Source organism: Acartia tonsa, chromosome 15 (assembly GCF_053477335.1).
Source record: "Acartia tonsa isolate MP-2025a chromosome 15, ASM5347733v1, whole genome shotgun sequence".
NCBI classification, from domain to species: domain Eukaryota; kingdom Metazoa; phylum Arthropoda; class Copepoda; order Calanoida; family Acartiidae; genus Acartia; species Acartia tonsa.
The window spans coordinates 4,642,878-4,666,877 of record NC_137274.1 but is presented as its reverse complement, the minus strand read 5'-3'; the positions used below and the strand labels follow the sequence as shown (position 1 = coordinate 4,666,877).

The following is a 24,000-nucleotide window of genomic DNA, read 5'->3' as shown; positions in this document are numbered from 1 at the left end:
ATGCAACATGCCTGTGCTTTAACCCTTAACGGTCGGGGGGGGGGGGCGTTGAACGCCCCCCCATCCGGTTTTTTCTATCTCATTTTCTGTGTGTGTAAGATAAAGAGCCCAAACTGCTTGACTTTTTAAGTATGGGTATGACACATAACTGAGAGTTGGAATTTTTTGAATATCTCCATCCTGGCGGGCACAGGATGCCAGCAAACCTGGCAGGGTCATCCAGGTAAAGAACAAAAATTTGTTTTTGATTTAAACAAAGCATTTTATCTTACCAAAATACTAAAATATCCTCTAGTAGTACATCCTCATATCAAATACAGGTGTTCAAGTCAATTTCAGGTTCCAGGTATGATCCTGCAGGTCCTGATCCTCCAGGTCTCCAGAAATCTTTAAAATGCTCCTGTGGCCGCAATTTTTGACTTAGAGACTTCAAATTTGAAACTTAAGCTTTTCTTACATGTCTACATAATGTATTAAAATTTCATAAAGATCCGCCGCCGTTTTCCCGCCGACCGCCGACTGCGGCGGCTGGCAGCTGCCAAGTACAGCTGCGGCCGCTGAAACTTATGTTTTGATATTTCAAATATAAAATTTAAATAAAATAAACATTTTCTGCAAAAAAAAATTTTCTTCTAGCTTTAAAAATAAAAAAATTACAGCCGTTTGAAATTTTTAAGTAAAAAAGGACCTAAAAACAAAGGTTGTTAAATAAAAGGGTGAAGGAAGCGGAAATTGACCTTGACTTACTTAAGGTCGGAAATTCACCATAACACAGGGGACTTGCACAAAAAATTTTAGCCCTCTAGCTCTAATAGGAACTGAGATAATGAGGGGGGGCGTTGAACGCCCCCCCCCCCCCGACTGATTAAGGTGCGGCAAGGGGCCCGACTGTTAAGGGTTAAGAAATTTTAATTAATCTTAATTTCAAATTCAAAAAATCGACTCAACCTATTAATCATAATAATCATACAATGTAACTAATTTTTTTTAAAATTTAATATTTATTAAATGAAAACACTTTCTCGTTTTCATTCTAATATGTTGGATAGAAACTGGTTTTCATCTAATGATTGTACATAAATCTTATAATTGTATATTATATTCATTTTTTGCTACAAGAAAAAAAAATTTAAAGCTCTGTTTCATAGATAGGAACTAGTTGTTCTCTAAATATTATTGAAATGTAAGAAATGCATTTTTTTCAAATGATAGTTACAAAATTTATTTATATTATTTTATTTTTTTGTTGTTTTAAAAACACACTTGTATTGTACATTCGTACTTTCTTATACTCTATAATTTATGTATTTCATTGATTCTCAGTATTCTTTAGTTTCTTTGAAAGTGACTTAGTGTGTATGTTTAGGTAAATTTTAATTTTATTAAAAGCGAAGCTTTCCTATAATTAGGGTCGGTCCGTCCGAGATAGATAGCTTTTATTTGTTAATTTAGGTATGTTTTAATTTTCTTATTTATTTAAAACTTTGCATAATGATTCTTGTAGTATTTAGTTATGATTTGTATAATTAATGCTACATTTCCTAATATTAATCAAAATATTACAATAGCAAACTGTAATTTCATCCACAGTCATTGTATATTAGCACCAACAAATAAATCAGTAGATATGATCAATGACAAAATATTGAACTCAATGACAAATGCAGAAACAATTGAAAAGTATTCTATAGATACGGTTATTGATTCATCTAGTAATATTTACCCAACAGAGCTCTTGAATACTTTAAAACTACCAGGTTTTCCACCACATAAGTTAATATTAAAACCTGGTACACCGTTATTGTTATTACGCAATCTTTTACCGAAACAAGGATTATGTAATGGAACTAGACTTCTTTTCATTTCAATGGTTGGTAGATTTATTTTAAAATGTAAAAACCTTACAAATGGAAAAATAGTTCTAATTCCTAGAATAAAATTGAATACTACAGAAAAGAATTGTTATGTTCTTTTTTCTAGACATCAATTTCCAGTAACACCAGCATTCGCTATGACAATAAACAAAAGTCAAGGACAAACCTTAGGTACTGTTGGTTTGTATCTTGCAAATGATGTTTTTACCCATGGTCAACTCTATGTTGCTTTATCAAGGGTAAAAAAACCAGAATCATTGATTGTGGTAACTTTGAAAGAAAAACTTCAAAATATAGTCTTTAATGAAGTTCTTATGTAACTAATTTGTTTAAAATAATAGGAACTCTTTTATATTATTTACCAAATTCCTTTCTGATTAATGGAAATTACCTTCATGCCAGGTAAAGTATTTAACAACACACCCTGTTAATTTTAATAATTAACAAAATTTTCAATTATTGAAAAAATCAAATTTAAAGTCAAATTCATTTTAAATAACAAAAATGAAACAATTTGTTTCTATCATACAAGTGTTAACATTGAAATTAATCATTTCATTATACACTGATTTCTACTACTGTTCTATTTTGCATAGACAGTAGTAGACCACTGTTAAGTAAAACTTGGGAAATTATATGCCTTTTTTTTTGACAAATTGGTTAATATTTATGTAATTTTAAATGGGAGAACAAATTTTTTTGTAAATAAACACAGAGATCACCAAATTCAAAATAATATTACTAACAGTGGAAACTGGCGGACTAATCATTTTCAATTATAAATATTGAAAAAGAAATATATAATTCATAATCATTTTGTCTATATATGATGTATATTTCTTTTTTTAATTATTAAATATTGACATGATTAACCGGACAAGTCTGAAACCCTTGTCAGAAAGTAAGTGACAGCACTGTTATAGATATCACTAAATACATAACAATTTATTTAACAACTTTTGTTTTATGACCTTTTTTACTTATAAATTTCAACAGCGGTAATTTTTCTATTTTTGAAGCTAGAATAACATTTTTTTGCAAAAAATGTTTATCTTTATGTAAATGGAGGGAGGGGATATTTTACTTTAAGTTTACCTCAATCATAAACTCTTACATAGGTGTATTTTTTTCAATATTAACATTAATTAATCTGTTTGTTTTAGATTAAATCTTCTACCTTCTTACACGAGAACTGGTGCTTTCAACATGGTATCGCCATAAACATTAGGTAAGTGGAAATGTGGCATGTTCTTTTAAAATGTCGTCTTTGTATTAGAATATATGCCACATTAACCCCTTACAGTCGGTCCCCTTGCCGCACCTTAATCAGTCGGGTGGGGGGGGGGGGGGTGGGCATTGTTATCTTAGTTCCTATTAGAACTAGAGTGCTAAATTTTTTTGTATAAGTCCCCTGTGTTATGATGAATTTACGACCTTAAGTAATTCAAGGTCAATTTTCGCTTCCTTCACCCTTTTATTTAACAACTTTTGTTCTTAGGTCCTTTTTTACTTAAAAATTTCAAATGGCTGTAATTTTTTTTATTTTTGAAACTAGAATACAAATTTTTTGCCAAAAAATGTTAATCTTTATGTAAATTTTATATTTTAAATATCAAATTATAAATTTCAGCGGACGCAGCTGTACTTGGCAGCTGCCAGCCGCCGCAATCGCCGTTCGGCGGGAAAACGGCGGCGGATCTTTACGAAATTTTAATAACTTGTGTAGACATGTAAGAAAAACTTAAGTTTAAAATTTGAAGTCTCTAAGTCAAAAATTCCGGCCACAGGAGCCATTCAAAGATTTCTGGAGACCTGGAGGATCAGGACCTGCAGGATGATACATGGAACCTGAAGTTGACTTGAACACCTATTTTAAAACTTAATCCTAATTCATATTGATAACAAAAACTTAATGTTTTGCAGGGACGTGTTTTTACCAGAAAGAAATCTGAATATCTAATTATCTGTCTTTAAACTTAAAACTTTCAGGGATATCAAATACAGAACTGAACAAATATCTTAAACTTAATTTAATAATCTCCTTACTAGGTACATCTTAACACCAGAATGAAAAATAAATATCTTAATCGTAAATCTTAAAGCTTAACCAGTACTATGATACTATAATATGACTATTTAGGATATTTCATTGGGCCCATGGACGCTTTTTTTCAAACAAACGTGAAGCTAAAGGACTCAAGCCTAAGGCAGCACCTCGCCCCCAAGAGGTATTTTCCAGGTATTAACCCTTTACAGTCGGGCCCCTTGCCGCACCTTAATCAGTCGGGGGGGGGGGCGTTCAACGCCCCCCCTTATTATCTCAGTTCCTATTAGAGCTAGAGGGCTAAATTTTTTTGTGCAAGTCCCCTGTTTAATAATGAATTTCCGACCTTTTATAAGTCTGAGTCAATTTTCGCTTCCTTCACCCTTTTATTTAACAACCTTTGTTTTTAGGTCCTTTTTTACTTAAAAATTTCAAACGGCTGTAATTTTCTTATTTTTGAAGCTAGAAGAAAATTTTTTTTCCAGAAAATGTTTTTCTTTATGTAAATTTTACATTAGAAATATCAAAATATAAATTTCAGCGGCCGCAGCTGTACTTGGCAGCTGCCAGCCGCCGCAGTCGGCGGTCGGCGGGAAAACGGCGGCGGATCTTCATGAAATTTTAATATGTTATGTAGACATGTATTAAAGGCTTAAGTTTTAAATTTGAAGTCTCTAAGTCAAAAATTGCGGCCACAGGAGCCTTTTAAATTCTGGAGACCTGGAGGATCAGGACCTGCAGGATCATACCTGGAACCTGAAAGTGACTTGAACACCTGTATTTCATATAAGGATGTACTACTAGAGGATTTTTTAGTATTTTGGTATGATAAAATGCTTTGTTTTAGTCAAAAAAATATTTTTGCTCTTTACCTGGATGACCCTGCCAGGTTTGCTGGCATCCTGTGCCCGCCAGGATGGAGATATTCAAAAAATTCCAACTCTCAGTTATGTGTCATACCCATACTTAAAAAGTCAAGCAGTTTGGGCTCTTCATCTTTCACACACAGAAAATGAGATAGAAAAAACCGGATGGGGGGGCGTTCAACGCCCCCCCCCCGACCGTTAAGGGTTAATATAGTTCTTTTTCAATATAGTATCTCATAGGTTGAAAAAACATTTATTAATGTTTTTTTGAGATAGTACAGTAGCCAATACCTTCCAACTGATTTTTTTCACTCTAAAGATACTTTTAGTTAATCGGGAATATATTTTAAGGGAGGGGGGGGGAGGTGGGTGATACCACTTAGGAGCACATTTTTATCTTAATATAGTGTTCAAAATTCATTTCTCCGCGTTCAATGATACAGCCAGAAAATAACACCAGAATTTAAATACTAAATAAAAACAAAATTAATAAAGAATATCCTAACATTTAAGTAGCAAACCTAATGTACATTACAAAAGAACAACTATTAACATTAATTAATCTTTATGTTTTAGAGGAAATCTGTCTTCTTACATTGTTTGTTACAATCACCTAGTGATCGGACGAGAACTGGTGCTTTCAACATGGTATAATAACAGAAATTATATGTCGTCTTTGTATTAAAATTATCTTAAAGTACACCAGCAAGAAATACCACGTTTTAAATGCTTAAAGACTGCCATAAGTAGACCCAATTCCCCAAATGTAAAGCCTTCAGCTTCAATAACAAAAAAATTCTAGGCATTTCAAAATAGCATTGTATGTACAATGAAAGTTTTGAAAGATTCCCAATGCTAATGAAAGAAAAAACAATATTAAATTACGTCGCCTAGACATAAAATTATAACCTTATCTTTGTCACAAACTTAAATTGCCTGTAACTGATTACATTTTTACAATAAAAACACCACATTTCATAGTCAAAATATATTTAAAAAATTCAATTTAAATTGCATTTGTAAACGAAAATCATCGCAGAAACAAAGGGGTAAACTAATATAATCTCAGCTGTGATTGGATGCAGTACACTCGTTACAATGCAAGTTAAACTTAATTTTTTTTAATGATTTTGACTATAAAAATGGCTATTTTTATTATAAAAATATAATTAGATACTAGCAACCTAAATTTATGCCAAAAATTATATTATGATTTTGTTTCTAGGCCACGTAGTTTATTTTCAAAATTTATAACATAAACAGCGAAATTCTTTCAAAATTCTCATTATAAATAAAATGTCATTTTAAAATGCCTAAAACTTTTTTGTTACAGAAGCTGAAGGCTTCAAATTTGGGATATTTGGTCTACTTGTGGCAGTCTTTCAGCAGTTAAAGCGTGGTGTTTTTTGCACCCTTCCTTTAAAGTATTTCATTAAATTTACATAAATCATAACCAAGAAATAACGTTATTTATAAATGTTTAAAATATTCGTTCTTAAAATATAGAAGTTCATCTTTCATTACTATTAGTTGAAAGCAAAATTATCTTATTTTATGCAGTATGAAGTCATAATATGTCGTCTTTGTATTAAAAATTTGGTTAAATTGGTTGTTTATATGTTTTTTTTTTAATTCCTTTCTATATTTTCTTTCAAACAATAAAAAAAATATGGAAAATTGTTTAAGACCTTAAACATTTATTTTATCATAATTAAGCAAAAAACCAAACTTTACCTAAATTGTATGATATGAAGAAATTAATGTCGTCTTAGTATTAGGATTATATTGAAATGATTAATTAAATCTACATTAATCATTAATATAATATTATACACTATATTCATTAATAAATAAATAATAATGCGGCGTTATCCTCTTAGAAAATTTTTTTTCAATTTTTTTCAATTTTGTACCCCCCCCCCCACCCCCCCCCCCCCCCCCCCCCGACTACCGACGAACAACTATTTTAGGTTAGGTTAGGTTTTAGGCTAGGGAGCCGAGCGCTGCGGCTAGGCAGGCAAGGGGGCCGAGCGCTGCGGCTAGGCAGGCTAGGGAGCCGAGCGCTGCGGCTAGGCAGGCTAGGGAGCCGAGCGCTGCGGCCAGAGTTCATAGTTCGCTGTCGGGGGGGGGGGGGGGGGGGGGGGGGGGTACTCAAATTTTCAATATTGAAAAAAAATTTCTAAGAGGATAATACCAATAATGCTCACACATATTTCAATTTTAATTATTGGCGCAAAACAAAAGATACCTATGTACCTATGTACCAGTTTTTACCTACATCATGTACATTTATCCTTATACTAAAGTGACAGGATGTTGTTTGTCTATTCAAATTTGAAAAACGAGCATAGCGAGACGTAAGAGTTGAGCGCAGCGAAAAAAATCGAGCGAAGCGAGACGACCAGAAAATTAGAGGGGCCGAAGGCCCCGAAATTTTCTTGTGCCGCCTAGACCATCAAGCCTGGCTTGTGCCTTGCTAACTGTCAGTAGCAAGCTGTAATTCACCAACTTACTAGCCGATTGCTTCCAGCTGTGATGCTGTATTCATGGATGGCCGTCAACCAGAGCCAGCAGTCGTGGCCGAGTGGTTAAGGCGTTGGACTTGAAATCCAATGGGGTTTCCCCGCGCAGGTTCGAATCCTGCCGGCTGCGAAAGTCAGATTTTGTTAGTATCTAGTGTTTTTTTTTACTTTTTTTTGCAAAACCAGAAAGTTACCTTCCTGGTATTGTGTTAAAATAAGACCTTTGTCAGGTGTGGGGTTCGAACCCACGCAATCTTACGATTATGAGAGCTTAAATCTCACGCCTTAGACCACTCGGCCAACCTGACAGGATGCAACAGGGCGGCACTCATTGCAAAACGCATGAAATCACGACTGACAAGCACTGATTAAGCCAAGCTCTACAAAAAAAAATTATCACGACGAAGATGGGATTCGAACCCACGCGGGCAGAGCCCATTGGATTAGCAGTCCAACGCCTTAACCACTCGGCCACCTCGTCTATGATAATGATTAGCCTAGATTACTTTCAAAGCAGACATGACATCAACAAAAAAAAAAAAAAAAAAAAAAACCGCAATATTGCATCAATCGTGTCAAAAGATTTCCCACGCCGGGAGTTGAACCCGGGCCTCCTGGGTGAAAGCCAGATATCCTAGCCGTTAGACCACGTGGGATTCTGTTTCCGTCCGGGATCGAACCGGAGACCTTCTGCGTGTTAGGCAGATGTGATAACCGCTACACCACGGAAACTTGTTACATAGAGTCAACAGCTTTATTGCCCTCTGCTTTTCTTTAAGTGTGCTAGTTACTAGGCAAATATGTATTTGTGGTTTTCACTTTGGCGTACATAATAGTATTGTAAAACAAGCGTCAGTGGTATAGTGGTGAGCATAGCTGCCTTCCAAGCAGTTGACCCGGGTTCGATTCCCTGCTGACGCATTTTCATCTCAGCTGCCTAGAAATACATTTTTGTACATTCAAAAAGTGAAGTAATCCTGTACTGCCAACAAGCCTCCGTAGCGCAGTAGGCAGCGCGTCAGTCTCATAATCTGAAGGCCGTGAGTTCGAGCCTCACCGGGGGCAGGCAAACACTTTTTCATCTCCTGGTTGTGTTTTGAAAAAAAAGTTTTGTCAGAAGTGGGATTCGAACCCACGCCCTCATCGAGGACCAGAATTCTCACAACCACTCTCTATCAGAGAGCAAGGAAGTTGTCCTTGAGTCTGGCGCCTTAGACCACTCGGCCATCCTGACTGCTAATATAGTGTTCACGGATTAGGAAATTCCATGTTTTGATAACCCAAAAAGGTTAGCCAAAATGCAATGTTAGCATCCCATCTGGGGATCGAACCCAGGACCTTTGGATTAGAAGTCCAACGCGCTATCCTCTGCGCTAATGGGACTTGGTAAGAGAAAAGAAAATAGTAGCATTTGTTGACAGAAAACATTATGGAAGGCAAGTAAAAGAAAATCAAGTAGAGAAGAAAAAAAGCATGTAGTTTTTGCATTGTGCTAATACTTATACATGTTATCAGGCCCGTTAGCTCAGTTGGTTAGAGCGTCGTGCTAATAACGCGAAGGTCACGGGTTCGATCCCCCTACGGGCCAGCTAATACTTTTACCAAATTGAACAGTTTGCAGTGGCGGAAATATTTAATGGAAAAAAAAAGAAATTTCACAAGGTTGAAAAATTATCTCTCCCCGACCGGGAATCGAACCCGGGCCTTCCACGTGACAGGCGGAGATCCTCACCACTAGGAATTCTTGTTGACCAGCTATTTTCTAGTCTCTACGTACGTATCACACTGATTGGAGACTTTAACAAAAAATGAGAGCGCCCGAGCAGGGGCTCGAACCCTGGACCGTTAGGTTAAAAGCCTAACGCTCTACCGACTGAGCTACCCGGGCATCATGCTATTTTACAATTACAGTAACAAAATTGTCTCACCAGATGGCAGCAGCATTTTAGTTCATGGTAGGCTTGGTTTTCTCTCTGTTTATTTTTGGTTAAGTGCAACCTGAGTTGTATAGAATAAATCATCACTCCATAATTTTCCTGTATTGTAGCATTTTGCATTTAGTATATGTCACATTTTCCAATGTTAAATGTCTACGGCCATACCATGTTGAAAGCACCAGTTCTCGTCCGATCACTGAAGTTAAGCAACATTGGGCCAAGTTAGTACTTGGATGGGTGACCGCCTGGGAATACTTGGTGTCGTAGGCAAATCTTTTCATCCTTTTTTATAAGTTGAGAAAAGAAAAAAACAAAGTCTGAGAAATGTAAACCAGACAACTGCTTATGTTCATTTTTTACACCTAAAGCCCTTATACAATGCAACCACTATGATATAATATGTAGTTACTGTTTTTGTCACCAGATGGCAGCTCTGTTTAGTTCCCAGTTAGGCTTTGTTTTCTCCGTGTTGAGGCATAAGTTTTGGGTTGACAACTATTATTGATCGATAAAAGGATATCTTTTAGTATTACACATACCTACTTGGATTAATATTTTAGTTACTTTGTGCTTGTATTTTATGAAAATTAACTTTTCCGGTCGGACCTTTAACAAATATCAAAAATATATCATTGTCCAAGTAACTTTTCATCATTGTCTAAAACGACCAAGCTAATATTGCTTGATTCACTTCTACAAGAGGTGTGTATCAGCTCTGCTTCGATGGGTCGCTCACTTTGAGTCCGCTCGGGTTGAGTGTCTGTCTTAGTCAGTCACAAACTTCTTTATTCAGGGTTAAAGAGAACCCACTAATCACTGGAAACCAATCAAGAACTTAGAACCATTTACCGTACATACCTGTACGTATTTTCTCTTGGTAATGCATTTTCCATTTAGTTTATGCCACATTTTCCTTTGATAAATGTCTACGGCCATACCATGTTGAAAGCACCAGTTCTCGTCCGATCACTGAAGTTAAGCAACATTGGGCCAAGCTAGTACTTGGATGGGTGACCGCCTGGGAATACTTGGTGTCGTAGGCTTTAACATTTTATCCATATTTCAAAATTTGTCTCTTTTTCTTCCTTGTCCGTAGATTCCTGTACTGTTGAGCGTTTTGCATTCATTTCACGCCACATTTTCTCTTCGTAATGCATTTTGCATTTAATTTACGCCACATTTTCCGTTGATATATGTCTACGGCTATACCATGTTGAAAGCACCAGTTCTCGTCCGATCACTGCAGTTAAGCAACATTGGGCCAAGTTAGTACTTGGATGGGTGACCGCCTGGGAATACTTGGTGTCGTAGGCTCTAATATTTTATCCATATTTCAAATTTGTCTCTTTTTCTTTCTTGTCCAAGAGAAATTTCTAATCACTGAGAACATAAGGTGAAACCCAAGGGGATGTAGCTCAGATGGTAGAGCGCTCGCTTAGCATGCGAGAGGTACGGGGATCGATACCCCGCATCTCCATGTATCATTTTTCCCCCTACTACACAAGCACCAAACAAAAAAATAAACACACAGAAAAACAAAAGTCTGAAAATTTAAACCAGTAAAACTTTAAACCTTTTTGTTGCATTAGAATGTTATTTAATAAACCAGAAGTTAGAAGAGCATTTCCTCAGAGTAAATGTCTACGGCCATACCATGTTGAAAGCACCAGTTCTCGTCCGATCACTGAAGTTAAGCAACATTGGGCCAAGTTAGTACTTGGATGGGTGACCGCCTGGGAATACTTGGTGTCGTAGGCAAATCTTTTCATCCTTTTTTATAAGTTGAGAAAAGAAAAAAACAAAGTCTGAGAAATGTAAACCAGACAACTGCTTATGTTCATTTTTTACACCTAAAGCCCTTATACAATGCAACCACTATGATATAATATGTAGTTACTGTTTTTGTCACCAGATGGCAGCTCTGTTTAGTTCCCAGTTAGGCTTTGTTTTCTCCGTGTTGAGGCATAAGTTTTGGGTTGACAACTATTATTGATCGATAAAAGGATATCTTTTAGTATTACACATACCTACTTGGATTAATATTTTAGTTACTTTGTGCTTGTATTTTATGAAAATTAACTTTTCCGGTCGGACCTTTAACAAATATCAAAAATATATCATTGTCCAAGTAACTTTTCATCATTGTCTAAAACGACCAAGCTAATATTGCTTGATTCACTTCTACAAGAGGTGTGTATCAGCTCTGCTTCGATGGGTCGCTCACTTTGAGTCCGCTCGGGTTGAGTGTCTGTCTTAGTCAGTCACAAACTTCTTTATTCAGGGTTAAAGAGAACCCACTAATCACTGGAAACCAATCAAGAACTTAGAACCATTTACCGTACATACCTGTACGTATTTTCTCTTGGTAATGCATTTTCCATTTAGTTTATGCCACATTTTCCTTTGATAAATGTCTACGGCCATACCATGTTGAAAGCACCAGTTCTCGTCCGATCACTGAAGTTAAGCAACATTGGGCCAAGCTAGTACTTGGATGGGTGACCGCCTGGGAATACTTGGTGTCGTAGGCTTTAACATTTTATCCATATTTCAAAATTTGTCTCTTTTTCTTCCTTGTCCGTAGATTCCTGTACTGTTGAGCGTTTTGCATTCATTTCACGCCACATTTTCTCTTCGTAATGCATTTTGCATTTAATTTACGCCACATTTTCCGTTGATATATGTCTACGGCTATACCATGTTGAAAGCACCAGTTCTCGTCCGATCACTGCAGTTAAGCAACATTGGGCCAAGTTAGTACTTGGATGGGTGACCGCCTGGGAATACTTGGTGTCGTAGGCTCTAATATTTTATCCATATTTCAAATTTGTCTCTTTTTCTTTCTTGTCCAAGAGAAATTTCTAATCACTGAGAACATAAGGTGAAACCCAAGGGGATGTAGCTCAGATGGTAGAGCGCTCGCTTAGCATGCGAGAGGTACGGGGATCGATACCCCGCATCTCCATGTATCATTTTTCCCCCTACTACACAAGCACCAAACAAAAAAATAAACACACAGAAAAACAAAAGTCTGAAAATTTAAACCAGTAAAACTTTAAACCTTTTTGTTGCATTAGAATGTTATTTAATAAACCAGAAGTTAGAAGAGCATTTCCTCAGAGTAAATGTCTACGGCCATACCATGTTGAAAGCACCAGTTCTCGTCCGATCACTTTATCACTTTCTAATAATTTCATTTTAAAAGTAAAATTTTCGCCTAGATATTTAAATTTTATTGATTTAAATTTAAAGTTTTATTTAGGATTTATAGTTTGAATCATCTTTACAAAGGTGATATTTAATAATTAGAAAAAGGAAGGCAATGAATTTTGCTGCATATATTTTCATTCTATTTCGGTTTTATGCAAATAAAATGTGGCCTTTTCATTTCCTTGCTTATTTGGTTGACTTGACCAATATAAAGTAGGGTACATTGGTGTATCCATTTAATGATTACATATTTTTGGAGTAAAAATTCAATTTTCGGGTTTTTTCTCCACAGAAGAGATATCATTATGTTCTTCTGCTATATTTTTTGTTTTATGGTTCTTGCAAAAAAGATAATTTGCAGTGATTTTATCTTTTTGCAAGAATTATATATTTTTTTTTTCATCATTTGTATACATATTGTAACTTTAAAAGCCCTTATTGTGGGTTCACTTTTAATAAAACTCTGTAGCGCTTTGGATGAATAAATTTTAAAAGAAAAAAATCACTGAAGTTAAGCAACATTGGGCCAAGTTAGTACTTGGATGGGTGACCGCCTGGGAATACTTGGTGTCGTAGGCTCAATATTTTTGGAATTTTGACCCAACCAATCCTAGCCCAAACCTAACTAAACCTCACACAAGTTTGAAAATCATGTTGTCACTTTATGTCTACGGCCATACCATGTTGAAAGCACCAGTTCTCGTCCGATCACTGAAGTTAAGCAACATTGGGCCAAGTTAGTACTTGGATGGGTGACCGCCTGGGAATACTTGGTGTCGTAAACTCTACATCTTTCTTTCTTATCTTGTCACTGAAAACAGAAAAGTTGTGTTAACGTAGAAAATAATTGCTGCAACGTCCGGGAATCGAACCCGGGCCGCCCGCGTGGCAGGCGAGCATTCTACCACTGAACCAACGTTGCTGGCATGCTCTTTGGCTATTCGTATATCCCAACCCCTTGCTGAAAATCATTATTCAGAAATCTGTCAATTTATAACCCAAATACAGATTGATATAGCTTTACACCTGAACGATTAATATGACTTGCTGTAAGTAGACTGTGGCAGTAGGTAAGGACTTTCTTCAGCCCGGCAAGACAATATCTGAGTGATCCTTGGTTCACTTGTACACACCTCTTAGTGAAGTGAATCAAGCAAGTATAGCTTGGTCAGTTTAGACAAATGGTAACTGCAATTTTAGCCATTCCTACCGTAGGCTATTTGTCAGCATGGTTGGCCAGTTTTATTTTCACAAATTTGAAGTGGTTGGTTGGAGATGAATGGTTTTGTGGTAAACACATCCTGACATCCTGACCCTACATGCCTGTTGTGATATGTTTCTTTAAGTGGGCTCTCTCATGGAAAGCCTTCAGATAAATTGGATGTAATTCCAATATGATCCACTTACACGGAAATCTTTAGTAAAAGGCGAAAGATTTATTCGTGCTGTAGGTAGATCCTGGACATGCTCAAACAACACAAATAGCTCCATATCCTTGGCAGCTGTTAGGCTTGTTCCATTGACCAATCTAATGTAGTTGTCAGCAAAGACATGTAGAGATTGTGTCAAAGTTCAGCTTATTCACCAAAAAAACACAAGACCCTAGAATAACTTGAGGCAGAAAATTATCCATTAAATGACATTCAACTTTAGGGGTTTGCACCACCTAGCATTTAAACATTGAACTACATAAAGGAAGTGGAGCCATTGTGCTTTTGGCAGCATGCTTGTTGACTTGTGCAAACTTGATACAGGTTGTACACAATGTATTGAGTGGTCCAGTTTAGAAGTGGGGACAAGTGGGCCGATCCTGGTGGTACTGCAATACCAGGCCAACCCGTGATAAGGCTGGAGCAAGCTCCAAGTCCTCATCCCCTAACAAAAATGAGTTTAATATCGAAGGGGACACATGGTCCCCGTATCAGATATTAAGCTGATAAGAACAGATACTACACTTTGATCTTAGCCAAAAGGCCGAGAAGCGATGCCAAAGAATAGTTCCAGTATACTACCTTAGAGTCATAACCTGACTATGGTACTGTCTGGCAAAAGATTGGCATGCAGGCTGCCTAATCATTGTTAGAGAGAGTATAGTCAATCTGCCTAGTTCAAAGCAAAGACTTTACTTTAAATTGGGCTTCGATAGAAGCCTTTTTCTGGCCAACTACACAAACTTTAGCGATTCCTGGTGTGTAAAATTTGAACTAGATGGTTAAGTTAAACATTCTAATTCTGTTCTGTATTTATTAGGGGATGCGCGAACGCAGTCCCCAACTACCAAAAATTGTGCGTTCGAGTTACCCACATTTGGGGTAATCGTAGGGGTCAGCCATGCCCGAGTGCAATGGCACAGCCTCACCCTAGAGGAACCACCTTAGTGATCATGGTTAACCTCCACGCCAGGTAAGTATGAGGGAAAGAGTCGATTTCAGTGTATGGGTGACAAAGACTATAGATATTTTGCTGACCAGCTCCACGACTTTACACAATACATGATTCAGTTGAAGTGTCCCCTCAGAAATGCTATATTTATACTTTTTCAAATAGTTGGTGACATACTTTGTTGATGAAACCTTCGGTAGGAGGTCTTCCATTGAAACAAATGCGACACCTAGAGGCCAAATTATTGACTACATAAAATACATGTTTGCTACTTTACAGGTTATACATTCCTATTGCAGATAGTGAGCTATCATCAGCTCTGACAGAAATAGCATTACAGTTCACACTGCAACCACTGGATCTATACACACCTCTTAGTGAAGTGAATCAAGCAAATTTAGCTTGGTCAGTTTAGACAAATACAAGATGCAAACTGTCACTTGTTATAACAAGATTACCAAGAGTTAGCACTGCTCGCAACGCAACAAACCATACAGAAGGATGGTATGGTAATATCCACATTATTATGTGAAAATGCCTTACCAAATGTCTACGGCCATACCATGTTGAAAGCACCAGTTCTCGTCCGATCACTGAAGTTAAGCAACATTGGGCCAAGTTAGTACTTGGATGGGTGACCGCCTGGGAATACTTGGTGTCGTAGACTTAACATTTTTGGAATTTTGACCCAAACAATCCTAGCCCAAACCTGACTAAACCCCACACAATTAATGTCTACGGCCATACCATGTTGAATGCACCAGTTCTCGTCCGATCACTGAAGTTAAGCAACATTGGGCCAAGTTAATACTTGGATGGGTGACCGCCTGGGAATACTTGGTGTCGTAGGCTTATCCTTTTTTCAAAAATTGCCTCAAAAAAGTTGTGATACTGTAGAAAATAATTGCTGCAACGTCCGGGAATCGAACCCGGGCCGCCCGCGTGGCAGGCGAGCATTCTACCACTGAACCAACGTTGCTGGCTTGCTCTCATGATGTTCGTGTAGTTAGTTTTTGTGTACCTATTGCAAAGACCAACCATACAAAGTGCAGAGCCCAGGTAACCAACATAGCCCGGCTAGCTCAGTCGGTAGAGCATGAGACTCTTAATCTCAGGGTCGTGGGTTCGAGCCCCACGTTGGGCGAATTTTTTTTTTATATGGAACAGTTTTTAAAAATATATTTGAATTTGTTTCGTGATATACTGACAATAGGGTAATTCAGGCGCCATGGCTTAGTTGGTTAAAGCGCCTGTCTCGTAAACAGGAGATCCCGAGTTCGACTCTCGGTGGTGCCTTGATCCTTTTATTACTACTATCCATGGCTACACATACATAGGGTAAAGATTTGCAAAAATGCCGCGACCCGGGATCGAACCGGGGACCTTTAGATCTTCAGTCTAACGCTCTCCCAACTGAGCTATCACGGCTAGTTAAAATGATGCTGCTTATCTTGGTGAAGATGGAAAAAAGATCACTTTTACATGACTCTAAAAAGTTTAGGTCCTACCGAGATTTGAACTCGGATCGCTGGATTCAGAGTCCAGAGTGCTAACCATTACACCATAGGACCTTGATGCAGATCTAAACTCCAAAGGGTAAAAAAAATTAATTTTGTATAAAAAGAAAAGAAAAAAACCTTATGTATTGGTTCCTGCCGGGATCGAACCGGCGACCTTGTCCGTGTGAAGGACACGTGATAACCACTACACTAAGGAACCATTGTTAACTAAGAAACCAAGCCAAGATACATAACAAACAGACATAAAATGTGCAACTACAAAGCCACGTCACTAAGTTAAGCCAGGTCTCGTGGCGCAACGGATAACGCGTCTGACTACGGATCAGAAGATTGCAGGTTCGAATCCTGCCGAGATCGAAAATTTTAAAGATTCGTTTGGCTATTAAAGAAAATTGCTATAAAATAAGTCGCCCCCGGGTGGGCTCGAACCACCAACCTTTCGGTTAACAGCCGAACGCGCTAGCCGATTGCGCCACGGAGGCTAATACAAGTTAATAATATTACATTATTTTTAATATTATTCTATGTAGCCTTAAAATATAAAAACAAAAAAAGATTGGTTTACTTATGTTGGTAGGGCTAATTACCACCGAACACTCATTAGCGCGGTCCGACTACTGACCGACACGGAAACTCTTGGCTGCTGGGTTTCCCCTCTGGCCCAATCCGCCCCTCATTAAGCAACCTGATCACCTAGGACTCCCCCTAGGTGGCCATGTTGATGCCAGGCTTAGTGCGGACGCCAATTCAACGTGTTTCAATGGTAACCAGGCGTTCCCTGCCTCAAACCATCCCAAACTCTGACCTCCCAGTAGCAGGATTACAGAACCTCGCCACGGTTCCAGTCAACAATCATATCAATTTCTGTCACCATGTACCAGTTGAATTGCAATTTTTTTCATGTTTAATTTTGGGTGTAATTACGTCAGCTTCCGTTATGGTCTAGTGGTTAGGATAGCTGGCTCTCACCCAGCAGGCCCGGGTTCGATTCCCGGTAACGGAAAAATACATTTTGTCGAACCCCCAAGTAATTATATCAACATCCCCGATCCAAAAAAAAAGGAGATAAAAAAAGATAGAGAATTGGATATTTTTAAGTTTTTACTTTTCAGCCTGGGTGACACCAAGCCTGCGTGGCCTAATGGATAAGGCGTCGGTCTCCTAAACCGAAGATTGCGAGTTCGAGTCTCGCCGTGGGTAACATTATCTTTTTAGCAAAAGTTGTTTTGGTTGCAGTGCTTCCAAGGTTTCTTGAAGGCAGTGTAGTAGCAAATATGGAGATTGAAAGTAAGCTGCTCTAGTGGCGCAATCGGTTAGCGCACGGTACTTATAGACAGTACAACAAGTTATGCCGGGGTTGTGAGTTCGAGCCTCACCTAGAGCAAGCACTTTTTCAACCCTTAAACCTGGCAGGGTCTTCCACGAAATGAGCAAAAATATTTTTTTTTTACTTAAACAAAGCATTTTATCTTACCAAAATACTAAAATATTCTCTAGCAGTACCTCATAATATCAAATACAGGTACTGTGGTTCGATTTCAAAATTTTTTGTAACTATGCTTTACTAACCAACAATCAATCAAGGAAAAAAGTTTGTTAAAGAATATAGATAGATTGGCATTTTCTTTTTACTACTGTTTTAAATCTATCAAGTTAATAACAAATTCAATAAAATTTGACTGAATAACCATATAAATGTACAAAGATTTGTGATTTAAATTATGCCATGAAAAATCCTCCAATGTGTTTTGTAAAAATCTTTGAAACTTTTGATTTCATTGTTTATGATGAATCTTATCTGATCTAGAAAGGCAGAAGGATACTAAATTGTAATTGTAATTCATAGTAACCGAGTTATTACTAAAATAAATTTTTGACAGCTGTGGGATTCGAACCCACGCCCTTGCGGACTGGTGCCTAAAACCAGCGCCTTAGACCACTCGGCCAAACTGCCTGTTGTGCTGGCAGTTGTGCGAATAAGAAAAATTGTTTCTTAAGTTTTTTTTTTCAGCCTTACTGTGTAAAAGCATCAAACATCTAAAAAAAATTTGCTTTTCCAGTGAGTGATTTCACAAAATTAACTGCCTCCAGAGAGGATTGAACTCTCGACCCCTGGTTTACAAGACCAGTGCTCTGCCACTGAGCTATAGAGGCTTGCCTGTGCATGTGGCACAATTTAAACCTAGCCTAACCTAGCCTAACCTAACCTAACCTAAGCTATTCCGGTTTGCACCTTGTGTTAAAGACTTTGAAATTGCTAAAGGATTCACTTGAGTATTAGTCAGCTCATGCATTCAACAGGGGGATGTAGCTCAGTGGTAGAGCGCATGCTTTGCATGTATGAGGCCCCGGGTTCGATCCCCGGCATCTCCAATTATCAATGATTTTTGTTATTTCTTTGAAGTTGTCTTTTGTTCAAAATGAGTACTTTAGTGAGAAAATATTTGTATGGGGTTATGCGGACACAAAAATGTGGAACGCTTCACGATTTTGCGTGTCATCCTTGCGCAGGGGCCATGCTAATCTTCTCTGTATCGTTCCAATTTTAGTATATGTACTGCCGAAGCAAGTACAATTGAGACTAGAATTTAGTTGTCTATAAAGATCAGCATTTGTTACACAAATTGCAAAATCAATTCTGTTGACCCTGACGTGATTTGAACACGCAGCCTTCTGATCTGGAGTCAGACGCGCTACCGTTGCGCCACAGAGTCAGATGTTTGAATTGCTGCAACTTTGAATTTAGGCGAAACTAAAGGAAAGTCTTTTTATTTCTTTTTTTCTATCCACTATACAATGCAAGCGACCAATAGAAAAAAGGCGCTGCTTTCGTCCGGCCCCTATGACGAAGACCAGGGGTCGTAGCTCAGCTGGTAGAGCGTCTGATTCGCATTTAGAAGGTCTCGGGTTCAAATCCCGACGACTCCAAATTTTTTTTTCTTTTCAATTTTCAAAAGTATTGGGCAAAACCATGGGCTTGACCGGGAGTTGAACCCGGGACCTCTCGCACCCGAAGCGAGAATCATGCCGCCTAGACCATCAAGCCTGGCTTGTGCCTTGCTAACTGTCAGTAGCAAGCTGTAATTCACCAACTTACTAGCCGATTGCTTCCAGCTGTGATGCTGTATTCATGGATGGCCGTCAACCAGAGCCAGCAGTCGTGGCCGAGTGGTTAAGGCGTTGGACTTGAAATCCAATGGGGTTTCCCCGCGCAGGTTCGAATCCTGCCGGCTGCGAAAGTCAGATTTTGTTAGTATCTAGTGTTTTTTTTTACTTTTTTTTGCAAAACCAGAAAGTTACCTTCCTGGTATTGTGTTAAAATAAGACCTTTGTCAGGTGTGGGGTTCGAACCCACGCAATCTTACGATTATGAGAGCTTAAATCTCACGCCTTAGACCACTCGGCCAACCTGACAGGATGCAACAGGGCGGCACTCATTGCAAAACGCATGAAATCACGACTGACAAGCACTGATTAAGCCAAGCTCTACAAAAAAAAATTATCACGACGAAGATGGGATTCGAACCCACGCGGGCAGAGCCCATTGGATTAGCAGTCCAACGCCTTAACCACTCGGCCACCTCGTCTATGATAATGATTAGCCTAGATTACTTTCAAAGCAGACATGACATCAACAAAAAAAAAAAAAAAAAAAAAAACCGCAATATTGCATCAATCGTGTCAAAAGATTTCCCACGCCGGGAGTTGAACCCGGGCCTCCTGGGTGAAAGCCAGATATCCTAGCCGTTAGACCACGTGGGATTCTGTTTCCGTCCGGGATCGAACCGGAGACCTTCTGCGTGTTAGGCAGATGTGATAACCGCTACACCACGGAAACTTGTTACATAGAGTCAACAGCTTTATTGCCCTCTGCTTTTCTTTAAGTGTGCTAGTTACTAGGCAAATATGTATTTGTGGTTTTCACTTTGGCGTACATAATAGTATTGTAAAACAAGCGTCAGTGGTATAGTGGTGAGCATAGCTGCCTTCCAAGCAGTTGACCCGGGTTCGATTCCCGGCTGACGCATTTTCATCTCAGCTGCCTAGAAATACATTTTTGTACATTCAAAAAGTGAAGTAATCCTGTACTGCCAACAAGCCTCCGTAGCGCAGTAGGCAGCGCGTCAGTCTCATAATCTGAAGGCCGTGAGTTCGAGCCTCACCGGGGGCAGGCAAACACTTTTTCATCTCCTGGTTGTGTTTTGAAAAAAAAGTTTTGTCAGAAGTGGGATTCGAACCCACGCCCTCATCGAGGACCAGAATTCTCACAACCACTCTCTATCAGAGAGCAAGGAAGTTGTCCTTGAGTCTGGCGCCTTAGACCACTCGGCCATCCTGACTGCTAATATAGTGTTCACGGATTAGGAAATTCCATGTTTTGATAACCCAAAAAGGTTAGCCAAAATGCAATGTTAGCATCCCATCTGGGGATCGAACCCAGGACCTTTGGATTAGAAGTCCAACGCGCTATCCTCTGCGCTAATGGGACTTGGTAAGAGAAAAGAAAATAGTAGCATTTGTTGACAGAAAACATTATGGAAGGCAAGTAAAAGAAAATCAAGTAGAGAAGAAAAAAAGCATGTAGTTTTTGCATTGTGCTAATACTTATACATGTTATCAGGCCCGTTAGCTCAGTTGGTTAGAGCGTCGTGCTAATAACGCGAAGGTCACGGGTTCGATCCCCCTACGGGCCAGCTAATACTTTTACCAAATTGAACAGTTTGCAGTGGCGGAAATATTTAATGGAAAAAAAAAGAAATTTCACAAGGTTGAAAAATTATCTCTCCCCGACCGGGAATCGAACCCGGGCCTTCCACGTGACAGGCGGAGATCCTCACCACTAGACTATCGAGGAATTCTTGTTGACCAGCTATTTTCTAGTCTCTACGTACGTATCACACTGATTGGAGACTTTAACAAAAAATGAGAGCGCCCGAGCAGGGGCTCGAACCCTGGACCGTTAGGTTAAAAGCCTAACGCTCTACCGACTGAGCTACCCGGGCATCATGCTATTTTACAATTACAGTAACAAAATTGTCTCACCAGATGGCAGCAGCATTTTAGTTCATGGTAGGCTTGGTTTTCTCTCTGTTTATTTTTGGTTAAGTGCAACCTGAGTTGTATAGAATAAATCATCACTCCATAATTTTCCTGTATTGTAGCATTTTGCATTTAGTATATGTCACATTTTCCAATGTTAAATGTCTACGGCCATACCATGTTGAAAGCACCAGTTCTCGTCCGATCACTGAAGTTAAGCAACATTGGGCCAAGTTAGTACTTGGATGGGTGACCGCCTGGGAATACTTGGTGTCGTAGGCAAATCTTTTCATCCTTTTTTATAAGTTGAGAAAAGAAAAAAACAAAGTCTGAGAAATGTAAACCAGACAACTGCTTATGTTCATTTTTTACACCTAAAGCCCTTATACAATGCAACCACTATGATATAATATGTAGTTACTGTTTTTGTCACCAGATGGCAGCTCTGTTTAGTTCCCAGTTAGGCTTTGTTTTCTCCGTGTTGAGGCATAAGTTTTGGGTTGACAACTATTATTGATCGATAAAAGGATATCTTTTAGTATTACACATACCTACTTGGATTAATATTTTAGTTACTTTGTGCTTGTATTTTATAAAAATTAACTTTTCCGGTCGGACCTTGAACAAATATCAAAAATATATGATTGTCCAAGTAACTTTACATCATTGTCTAAAACGACCAAGCTAATATTGCTTGATTCACTTCTACAAGAGGTGTGTATCAGCTCTGCTTCGATGGGTCGCTCACCTTGAGTCCGCTCGGGTTGAGTGTCTGTCTTAGTCAGTCACAAACATCTTTATTCAGGGTTAAAGAGAACCCACTAATCACTGGAAACCAATCAAGAACTTAGAACCATTTTCCGTAAATACCTGTACGTATTTTCTCTTGGTAATGCATTTTCCATTTAGTTTATGACACATTTTCCTTTGATAAATGTCTACGGCCATACCATGTTGAAAGCACCAGTTCTCGTCCGATCACTGAAGTTAAGCAACATTGGGCCAAGCTAGTACTTGGATGGGTGACCGCCTGGGAATACTTGGTGTCGTAGGCTTTAACATTTTATCCATATTTCAAAATTTGTCTCTTTTTCTTCCTTGTCCGTAGATTCCTGTACTGTTGAGCGTTTTGCATTCATTTCACGCCACATTTTCTCTTCGTAATGCATTTTGCATTTAATTTACGCGACAATTTCCGTTGATGTATGTCTACGGCCATACCATGTTGAAAGCACCAGTTCTCGTCCGATCACTGCAGTTAAGCAACATTGGGCCAAGTTAGTACTTGGATGGGTGACCGCCTGGGAATACTTGGTGTCGTAGGCTATAACATTTTATCCATATTTCAAATTTGTCTCTTTTTCTTTCTTGTCCAAGAGAAATTTCTAATCACTGAGAACATAAGGTGAAACCCAAGGGGATGTAGCTCAGATGGTAGAGCGCTCGCTTAGCATGCGAGAGGTACGGGGATCGATACCCCGCATCTCCATGTATCATTTTTCCCCCTACTACACAAGCACCAAACAAAAAAATAAACACACAGAAAAACAAAAGTCTGAAAATTTAAACCAGTAAAACTTTAAACCTTTTTGTTGCATTAGAATGTTATTTAATAAACCAGAAGTTAGAAGAGCATTTCCTCAGAGTAAATGTCTACGGCCATACCATGTTGAAAGCACCAGTTCTCGTCTGATCACTGAAGTTAAGCAACATTGGGCCAAGTTAGTACTTGGATGGGTGACCGCCTGGGAATACTTGGTGTCGTAGGCTCAATCTTTTTGGAATTTTGACCCAACCAATCCTAGCCCAAACCTAACTAAACCTCACACAAGTTTGAAAATCATGTTGTCACTTTATGTCTACGGCCATACCATGTTGAAAGCACCAGTTCTCGTCCGATCACTGAAGTTAAGCAACATTGGGCCAAGTTAGTACTTGGATGGGTGACCGCCTGGGAATACTTGGTGTCGTAAACTCTACATCTTTATCTTGTCACTGAAAACAGAAAAGTTGTGTTAACGTAGAAAATAATTGCTGCAACGTCCGGGAATCGAACCCGGGCCGCCCGCGTGGCAGGCGAGCATTCTACCACTGAACCAACGTTGCTGGCATGCTCTTTGGCTATTCGTATAACCCAACCCCTTGCTGAAAATCTTTATTCAGAAATCTGTCAATTTATAACCCAAATACAGATTGATATAGCTTTACACCTGAACGATTAATATGACTTGCTGTAAGTAGACTTTGGCAGTAGGTAAGGACTTTCTTCAGCCCGGCAAGACAATATCTGAGTGATCCTTGGTTCACTTGTACACACCTCTTAGTGAAGTGAATCAAGCAAGTATAGCTTGGTCAGTTTAGACAATTGGTAACTGCAATTTTAGCCATTCCTACCATAGGCTATTTGTCAGCATGGTTGGCCAGTTTTATTTTCACAAATTTGAAGTGGTTGGTTGGAGATGAATGGTTTTGTGGTAAACACATCCTGACATCCTGTCCCTACATGCCTGTTGTAATATGTTTCTTTAAATGGGCTCTCTCATGGAAAGCCTTCAGATAAATTGGATGTAACTCCAATATGATCCACTTACACGGAAATCTTTAG

General features: G+C 38.6%; 63 non-coding genes across 63 annotated transcripts in view; 32 read left to right on the top strand and 31 right to left on the bottom strand.

The window, feature by feature from the left end:
* Window positions 1-7,354: 7,354 nt before the first annotated feature.
* On the top strand, window positions 7,355-7,436 carry TRNAS-UGA (transfer RNA serine (anticodon UGA)). The gene has a single exon. It is a non-coding gene; the product is annotated as a tRNA-Ser (tRNA).
* A 94-nt stretch (window positions 7,437-7,530) lies between these two features.
* On the bottom strand, window positions 7,531-7,614 carry TRNAL-UAA (transfer RNA leucine (anticodon UAA)). Its single transcript has one exon. It is a non-coding gene; the product is annotated as a tRNA-Leu (tRNA).
* Window positions 7,615-7,705: 91 nt separating this feature from the next.
* On the bottom strand, window positions 7,706-7,787 carry TRNAS-GCU (transfer RNA serine (anticodon GCU)). Its single transcript has one exon. It is a non-coding gene; the product is annotated as a tRNA-Ser (tRNA).
* A 103-nt stretch (window positions 7,788-7,890) lies between these two features.
* On the bottom strand, window positions 7,891-7,962 carry TRNAE-UUC (transfer RNA glutamic acid (anticodon UUC)). The gene has a single exon. It is a non-coding gene; the product is annotated as a tRNA-Glu (tRNA).
* A 3-nt stretch (window positions 7,963-7,965) lies between these two features.
* Window positions 7,966-8,038, bottom strand: TRNAV-AAC (transfer RNA valine (anticodon AAC)). The gene has a single exon. It is a non-coding gene; the product is annotated as a tRNA-Val (tRNA).
* Window positions 8,039-8,298: 260 nt separating this feature from the next.
* On the top strand, window positions 8,299-8,371 carry TRNAM-CAU (transfer RNA methionine (anticodon CAU)). The gene has a single exon. It is a non-coding gene; the product is annotated as a tRNA-Met (tRNA).
* Window positions 8,372-8,417: 46 nt separating this feature from the next.
* Window positions 8,418-8,540, bottom strand: TRNAL-CAA (transfer RNA leucine (anticodon CAA)). Its single transcript has 2 exons — window positions 8,503-8,540; window positions 8,418-8,462 (listed from the first exon to the last, which is right to left on the bottom strand). It is a non-coding gene; the product is annotated as a tRNA-Leu (tRNA).
* Window positions 8,541-8,616: 76 nt separating this feature from the next.
* Window positions 8,617-8,689, bottom strand: TRNAR-UCU (transfer RNA arginine (anticodon UCU)). Its single transcript has one exon. It is a non-coding gene; the product is annotated as a tRNA-Arg (tRNA).
* A 131-nt stretch (window positions 8,690-8,820) lies between these two features.
* Window positions 8,821-8,894, top strand: TRNAI-AAU (transfer RNA isoleucine (anticodon AAU)). The gene has a single exon. It is a non-coding gene; the product is annotated as a tRNA-Ile (tRNA).
* A 227-nt stretch (window positions 8,895-9,121) lies between these two features.
* TRNAK-UUU (transfer RNA lysine (anticodon UUU)) lies at window positions 9,122-9,194 on the bottom strand. The gene has a single exon. It is a non-coding gene; the product is annotated as a tRNA-Lys (tRNA).
* Window positions 9,195-9,394: 200 nt separating this feature from the next.
* Window positions 9,395-9,513, top strand: LOC145308278 (5S ribosomal RNA). Its single transcript, XR_013876119.1, has one exon. It is a non-coding gene; the product is annotated as a 5S ribosomal RNA (ribosomal RNA).
* A 654-nt stretch (window positions 9,514-10,167) lies between these two features.
* LOC145308371 (5S ribosomal RNA) lies at window positions 10,168-10,286 on the top strand. Its single transcript, XR_013876206.1, has one exon. It is a non-coding gene; the product is annotated as a 5S ribosomal RNA (ribosomal RNA).
* A 152-nt stretch (window positions 10,287-10,438) lies between these two features.
* Window positions 10,439-10,557, top strand: LOC145308628 (5S ribosomal RNA). The gene has a single exon (XR_013876451.1). It is a non-coding gene; the product is annotated as a 5S ribosomal RNA (ribosomal RNA).
* Window positions 10,558-10,647: 90 nt separating this feature from the next.
* Window positions 10,648-10,720, top strand: TRNAA-AGC (transfer RNA alanine (anticodon AGC)). The gene has a single exon. It is a non-coding gene; the product is annotated as a tRNA-Ala (tRNA).
* Window positions 10,721-10,882: 162 nt separating this feature from the next.
* On the top strand, window positions 10,883-11,001 carry LOC145308277 (5S ribosomal RNA). The gene has a single exon (XR_013876118.1). It is a non-coding gene; the product is annotated as a 5S ribosomal RNA (ribosomal RNA).
* Window positions 11,002-11,655: 654 nt separating this feature from the next.
* On the top strand, window positions 11,656-11,774 carry LOC145308369 (5S ribosomal RNA). The gene has a single exon (XR_013876205.1). It is a non-coding gene; the product is annotated as a 5S ribosomal RNA (ribosomal RNA).
* Window positions 11,775-11,926: 152 nt separating this feature from the next.
* On the top strand, window positions 11,927-12,045 carry LOC145308627 (5S ribosomal RNA). The gene has a single exon (XR_013876450.1). It is a non-coding gene; the product is annotated as a 5S ribosomal RNA (ribosomal RNA).
* A 90-nt stretch (window positions 12,046-12,135) lies between these two features.
* On the top strand, window positions 12,136-12,208 carry TRNAA-AGC (transfer RNA alanine (anticodon AGC)). Its single transcript has one exon. It is a non-coding gene; the product is annotated as a tRNA-Ala (tRNA).
* Window positions 12,209-13,119: 911 nt separating this feature from the next.
* On the top strand, window positions 13,120-13,238 carry LOC145308526 (5S ribosomal RNA). The gene has a single exon (XR_013876352.1). It is a non-coding gene; the product is annotated as a 5S ribosomal RNA (ribosomal RNA).
* A 66-nt stretch (window positions 13,239-13,304) lies between these two features.
* On the bottom strand, window positions 13,305-13,375 carry TRNAG-GCC (transfer RNA glycine (anticodon GCC)). The gene has a single exon. It is a non-coding gene; the product is annotated as a tRNA-Gly (tRNA).
* Window positions 13,376-13,800: 425 nt separating this feature from the next.
* On the bottom strand, window positions 13,801-13,918 carry LOC145308080 (U5 spliceosomal RNA). Its single transcript, XR_013875912.1, has one exon. It is a non-coding gene; the product is annotated as a U5 spliceosomal RNA (small nuclear RNA).
* Window positions 13,919-14,247: 329 nt separating this feature from the next.
* On the bottom strand, window positions 14,248-14,439 carry LOC145308014 (U2 spliceosomal RNA). Its single transcript, XR_013875849.1, has one exon. It is a non-coding gene; the product is annotated as a U2 spliceosomal RNA (small nuclear RNA).
* Window positions 14,440-14,699: 260 nt separating this feature from the next.
* Window positions 14,700-14,864, bottom strand: LOC145307928 (U1 spliceosomal RNA). Its single transcript, XR_013875772.1, has one exon. It is a non-coding gene; the product is annotated as a U1 spliceosomal RNA (small nuclear RNA).
* A 519-nt stretch (window positions 14,865-15,383) lies between these two features.
* LOC145308521 (5S ribosomal RNA) lies at window positions 15,384-15,502 on the top strand. Its single transcript, XR_013876347.1, has one exon. It is a non-coding gene; the product is annotated as a 5S ribosomal RNA (ribosomal RNA).
* A 66-nt stretch (window positions 15,503-15,568) lies between these two features.
* Window positions 15,569-15,687, top strand: LOC145307711 (5S ribosomal RNA). The gene has a single exon (XR_013875581.1). It is a non-coding gene; the product is annotated as a 5S ribosomal RNA (ribosomal RNA).
* A 56-nt stretch (window positions 15,688-15,743) lies between these two features.
* On the bottom strand, window positions 15,744-15,814 carry TRNAG-GCC (transfer RNA glycine (anticodon GCC)). Its single transcript has one exon. It is a non-coding gene; the product is annotated as a tRNA-Gly (tRNA).
* A 92-nt stretch (window positions 15,815-15,906) lies between these two features.
* On the top strand, window positions 15,907-15,979 carry TRNAK-CUU (transfer RNA lysine (anticodon CUU)). Its single transcript has one exon. It is a non-coding gene; the product is annotated as a tRNA-Lys (tRNA).
* Window positions 15,980-16,057: 78 nt separating this feature from the next.
* On the top strand, window positions 16,058-16,131 carry TRNAT-CGU (transfer RNA threonine (anticodon CGU)). Its single transcript has one exon. It is a non-coding gene; the product is annotated as a tRNA-Thr (tRNA).
* A 59-nt stretch (window positions 16,132-16,190) lies between these two features.
* On the bottom strand, window positions 16,191-16,263 carry TRNAF-GAA (transfer RNA phenylalanine (anticodon GAA)). The gene has a single exon. It is a non-coding gene; the product is annotated as a tRNA-Phe (tRNA).
* Window positions 16,264-16,334: 71 nt separating this feature from the next.
* Window positions 16,335-16,406, bottom strand: TRNAQ-CUG (transfer RNA glutamine (anticodon CUG)). The gene has a single exon. It is a non-coding gene; the product is annotated as a tRNA-Gln (tRNA).
* Window positions 16,407-16,481: 75 nt separating this feature from the next.
* Window positions 16,482-16,554, bottom strand: TRNAV-CAC (transfer RNA valine (anticodon CAC)). The gene has a single exon. It is a non-coding gene; the product is annotated as a tRNA-Val (tRNA).
* An 85-nt stretch (window positions 16,555-16,639) lies between these two features.
* TRNAR-ACG (transfer RNA arginine (anticodon ACG)) lies at window positions 16,640-16,712 on the top strand. The gene has a single exon. It is a non-coding gene; the product is annotated as a tRNA-Arg (tRNA).
* A 51-nt stretch (window positions 16,713-16,763) lies between these two features.
* On the bottom strand, window positions 16,764-16,837 carry TRNAN-GUU (transfer RNA asparagine (anticodon GUU)). Its single transcript has one exon. It is a non-coding gene; the product is annotated as a tRNA-Asn (tRNA).
* Window positions 16,838-17,286: 449 nt separating this feature from the next.
* On the top strand, window positions 17,287-17,358 carry TRNAE-CUC (transfer RNA glutamic acid (anticodon CUC)). Its single transcript has one exon. It is a non-coding gene; the product is annotated as a tRNA-Glu (tRNA).
* Window positions 17,359-17,482: 124 nt separating this feature from the next.
* On the top strand, window positions 17,483-17,555 carry TRNAR-CCU (transfer RNA arginine (anticodon CCU)). Its single transcript has one exon. It is a non-coding gene; the product is annotated as a tRNA-Arg (tRNA).
* A 94-nt stretch (window positions 17,556-17,649) lies between these two features.
* On the top strand, window positions 17,650-17,739 carry TRNAI-UAU (transfer RNA isoleucine (anticodon UAU)). The gene is given in 2 exon segments: window positions 17,650-17,687; window positions 17,704-17,739. It is a non-coding gene; the product is annotated as a tRNA-Ile (tRNA).
* A 490-nt stretch (window positions 17,740-18,229) lies between these two features.
* On the bottom strand, window positions 18,230-18,309 carry TRNAL-UAG (transfer RNA leucine (anticodon UAG)). The gene has a single exon. It is a non-coding gene; the product is annotated as a tRNA-Leu (tRNA).
* A 128-nt stretch (window positions 18,310-18,437) lies between these two features.
* On the bottom strand, window positions 18,438-18,509 carry TRNAT-UGU (transfer RNA threonine (anticodon UGU)). Its single transcript has one exon. It is a non-coding gene; the product is annotated as a tRNA-Thr (tRNA).
* Window positions 18,510-18,656: 147 nt separating this feature from the next.
* Window positions 18,657-18,728, top strand: TRNAA-UGC (transfer RNA alanine (anticodon UGC)). Its single transcript has one exon. It is a non-coding gene; the product is annotated as a tRNA-Ala (tRNA).
* Window positions 18,729-18,821: 93 nt separating this feature from the next.
* On the bottom strand, window positions 18,822-18,928 carry LOC145308192 (U6 spliceosomal RNA). The gene has a single exon (XR_013876036.1). It is a non-coding gene; the product is annotated as a U6 spliceosomal RNA (small nuclear RNA).
* Window positions 18,929-18,997: 69 nt separating this feature from the next.
* On the bottom strand, window positions 18,998-19,069 carry TRNAW-CCA (transfer RNA tryptophan (anticodon CCA)). The gene has a single exon. It is a non-coding gene; the product is annotated as a tRNA-Trp (tRNA).
* Window positions 19,070-19,210: 141 nt separating this feature from the next.
* TRNAA-CGC (transfer RNA alanine (anticodon CGC)) lies at window positions 19,211-19,283 on the top strand. Its single transcript has one exon. It is a non-coding gene; the product is annotated as a tRNA-Ala (tRNA).
* Window positions 19,284-19,328: 45 nt separating this feature from the next.
* On the bottom strand, window positions 19,329-19,401 carry TRNAP-CGG (transfer RNA proline (anticodon CGG)). Its single transcript has one exon. It is a non-coding gene; the product is annotated as a tRNA-Pro (tRNA).
* Window positions 19,402-19,509: 108 nt separating this feature from the next.
* TRNAS-UGA (transfer RNA serine (anticodon UGA)) lies at window positions 19,510-19,591 on the top strand. Its single transcript has one exon. It is a non-coding gene; the product is annotated as a tRNA-Ser (tRNA).
* Window positions 19,592-19,685: 94 nt separating this feature from the next.
* On the bottom strand, window positions 19,686-19,769 carry TRNAL-UAA (transfer RNA leucine (anticodon UAA)). The gene has a single exon. It is a non-coding gene; the product is annotated as a tRNA-Leu (tRNA).
* A 91-nt stretch (window positions 19,770-19,860) lies between these two features.
* TRNAS-GCU (transfer RNA serine (anticodon GCU)) lies at window positions 19,861-19,942 on the bottom strand. Its single transcript has one exon. It is a non-coding gene; the product is annotated as a tRNA-Ser (tRNA).
* A 103-nt stretch (window positions 19,943-20,045) lies between these two features.
* Window positions 20,046-20,117, bottom strand: TRNAE-UUC (transfer RNA glutamic acid (anticodon UUC)). Its single transcript has one exon. It is a non-coding gene; the product is annotated as a tRNA-Glu (tRNA).
* Window positions 20,118-20,120: 3 nt separating this feature from the next.
* TRNAV-AAC (transfer RNA valine (anticodon AAC)) lies at window positions 20,121-20,193 on the bottom strand. Its single transcript has one exon. It is a non-coding gene; the product is annotated as a tRNA-Val (tRNA).
* Window positions 20,194-20,310: 117 nt separating this feature from the next.
* TRNAG-UCC (transfer RNA glycine (anticodon UCC)) lies at window positions 20,311-20,382 on the top strand. The gene has a single exon. It is a non-coding gene; the product is annotated as a tRNA-Gly (tRNA).
* Window positions 20,383-20,453: 71 nt separating this feature from the next.
* TRNAM-CAU (transfer RNA methionine (anticodon CAU)) lies at window positions 20,454-20,526 on the top strand. The gene has a single exon. It is a non-coding gene; the product is annotated as a tRNA-Met (tRNA).
* A 46-nt stretch (window positions 20,527-20,572) lies between these two features.
* On the bottom strand, window positions 20,573-20,695 carry TRNAL-CAA (transfer RNA leucine (anticodon CAA)). The gene is made up of 2 exons: window positions 20,658-20,695; window positions 20,573-20,617 (listed from the first exon to the last, which is right to left on the bottom strand). It is a non-coding gene; the product is annotated as a tRNA-Leu (tRNA).
* Window positions 20,696-20,771: 76 nt separating this feature from the next.
* Window positions 20,772-20,844, bottom strand: TRNAR-UCU (transfer RNA arginine (anticodon UCU)). Its single transcript has one exon. It is a non-coding gene; the product is annotated as a tRNA-Arg (tRNA).
* A 131-nt stretch (window positions 20,845-20,975) lies between these two features.
* Window positions 20,976-21,049, top strand: TRNAI-AAU (transfer RNA isoleucine (anticodon AAU)). The gene has a single exon. It is a non-coding gene; the product is annotated as a tRNA-Ile (tRNA).
* An 89-nt stretch (window positions 21,050-21,138) lies between these two features.
* TRNAD-GUC (transfer RNA aspartic acid (anticodon GUC)) lies at window positions 21,139-21,210 on the bottom strand. The gene has a single exon. It is a non-coding gene; the product is annotated as a tRNA-Asp (tRNA).
* A 75-nt stretch (window positions 21,211-21,285) lies between these two features.
* TRNAK-UUU (transfer RNA lysine (anticodon UUU)) lies at window positions 21,286-21,358 on the bottom strand. Its single transcript has one exon. It is a non-coding gene; the product is annotated as a tRNA-Lys (tRNA).
* Window positions 21,359-21,558: 200 nt separating this feature from the next.
* LOC145308276 (5S ribosomal RNA) lies at window positions 21,559-21,677 on the top strand. Its single transcript, XR_013876117.1, has one exon. It is a non-coding gene; the product is annotated as a 5S ribosomal RNA (ribosomal RNA).
* A 654-nt stretch (window positions 21,678-22,331) lies between these two features.
* Window positions 22,332-22,450, top strand: LOC145308368 (5S ribosomal RNA). Its single transcript, XR_013876204.1, has one exon. It is a non-coding gene; the product is annotated as a 5S ribosomal RNA (ribosomal RNA).
* Window positions 22,451-22,602: 152 nt separating this feature from the next.
* LOC145308439 (5S ribosomal RNA) lies at window positions 22,603-22,721 on the top strand. The gene has a single exon (XR_013876271.1). It is a non-coding gene; the product is annotated as a 5S ribosomal RNA (ribosomal RNA).
* Window positions 22,722-22,811: 90 nt separating this feature from the next.
* Window positions 22,812-22,884, top strand: TRNAA-AGC (transfer RNA alanine (anticodon AGC)). Its single transcript has one exon. It is a non-coding gene; the product is annotated as a tRNA-Ala (tRNA).
* Window positions 22,885-23,046: 162 nt separating this feature from the next.
* Window positions 23,047-23,165, top strand: LOC145308341 (5S ribosomal RNA). Its single transcript, XR_013876178.1, has one exon. It is a non-coding gene; the product is annotated as a 5S ribosomal RNA (ribosomal RNA).
* An 87-nt stretch (window positions 23,166-23,252) lies between these two features.
* On the top strand, window positions 23,253-23,371 carry LOC145308525 (5S ribosomal RNA). The gene has a single exon (XR_013876351.1). It is a non-coding gene; the product is annotated as a 5S ribosomal RNA (ribosomal RNA).
* Window positions 23,372-23,430: 59 nt separating this feature from the next.
* On the bottom strand, window positions 23,431-23,501 carry TRNAG-GCC (transfer RNA glycine (anticodon GCC)). The gene has a single exon. It is a non-coding gene; the product is annotated as a tRNA-Gly (tRNA).
* Window positions 23,502-23,926: 425 nt separating this feature from the next.
* The window catches only part of LOC145308129 (U5 spliceosomal RNA), a 118-nt gene continuing 44 nt past the window's right edge, over window positions 23,927-24,000 (bottom strand). The window contains exon 1 of the small nuclear RNA XR_013875965.1: window positions 23,927-24,000. This exon is cut by the window's right edge and continues 44 nt beyond it. This is a non-coding gene — a small nuclear RNA (U5 spliceosomal RNA).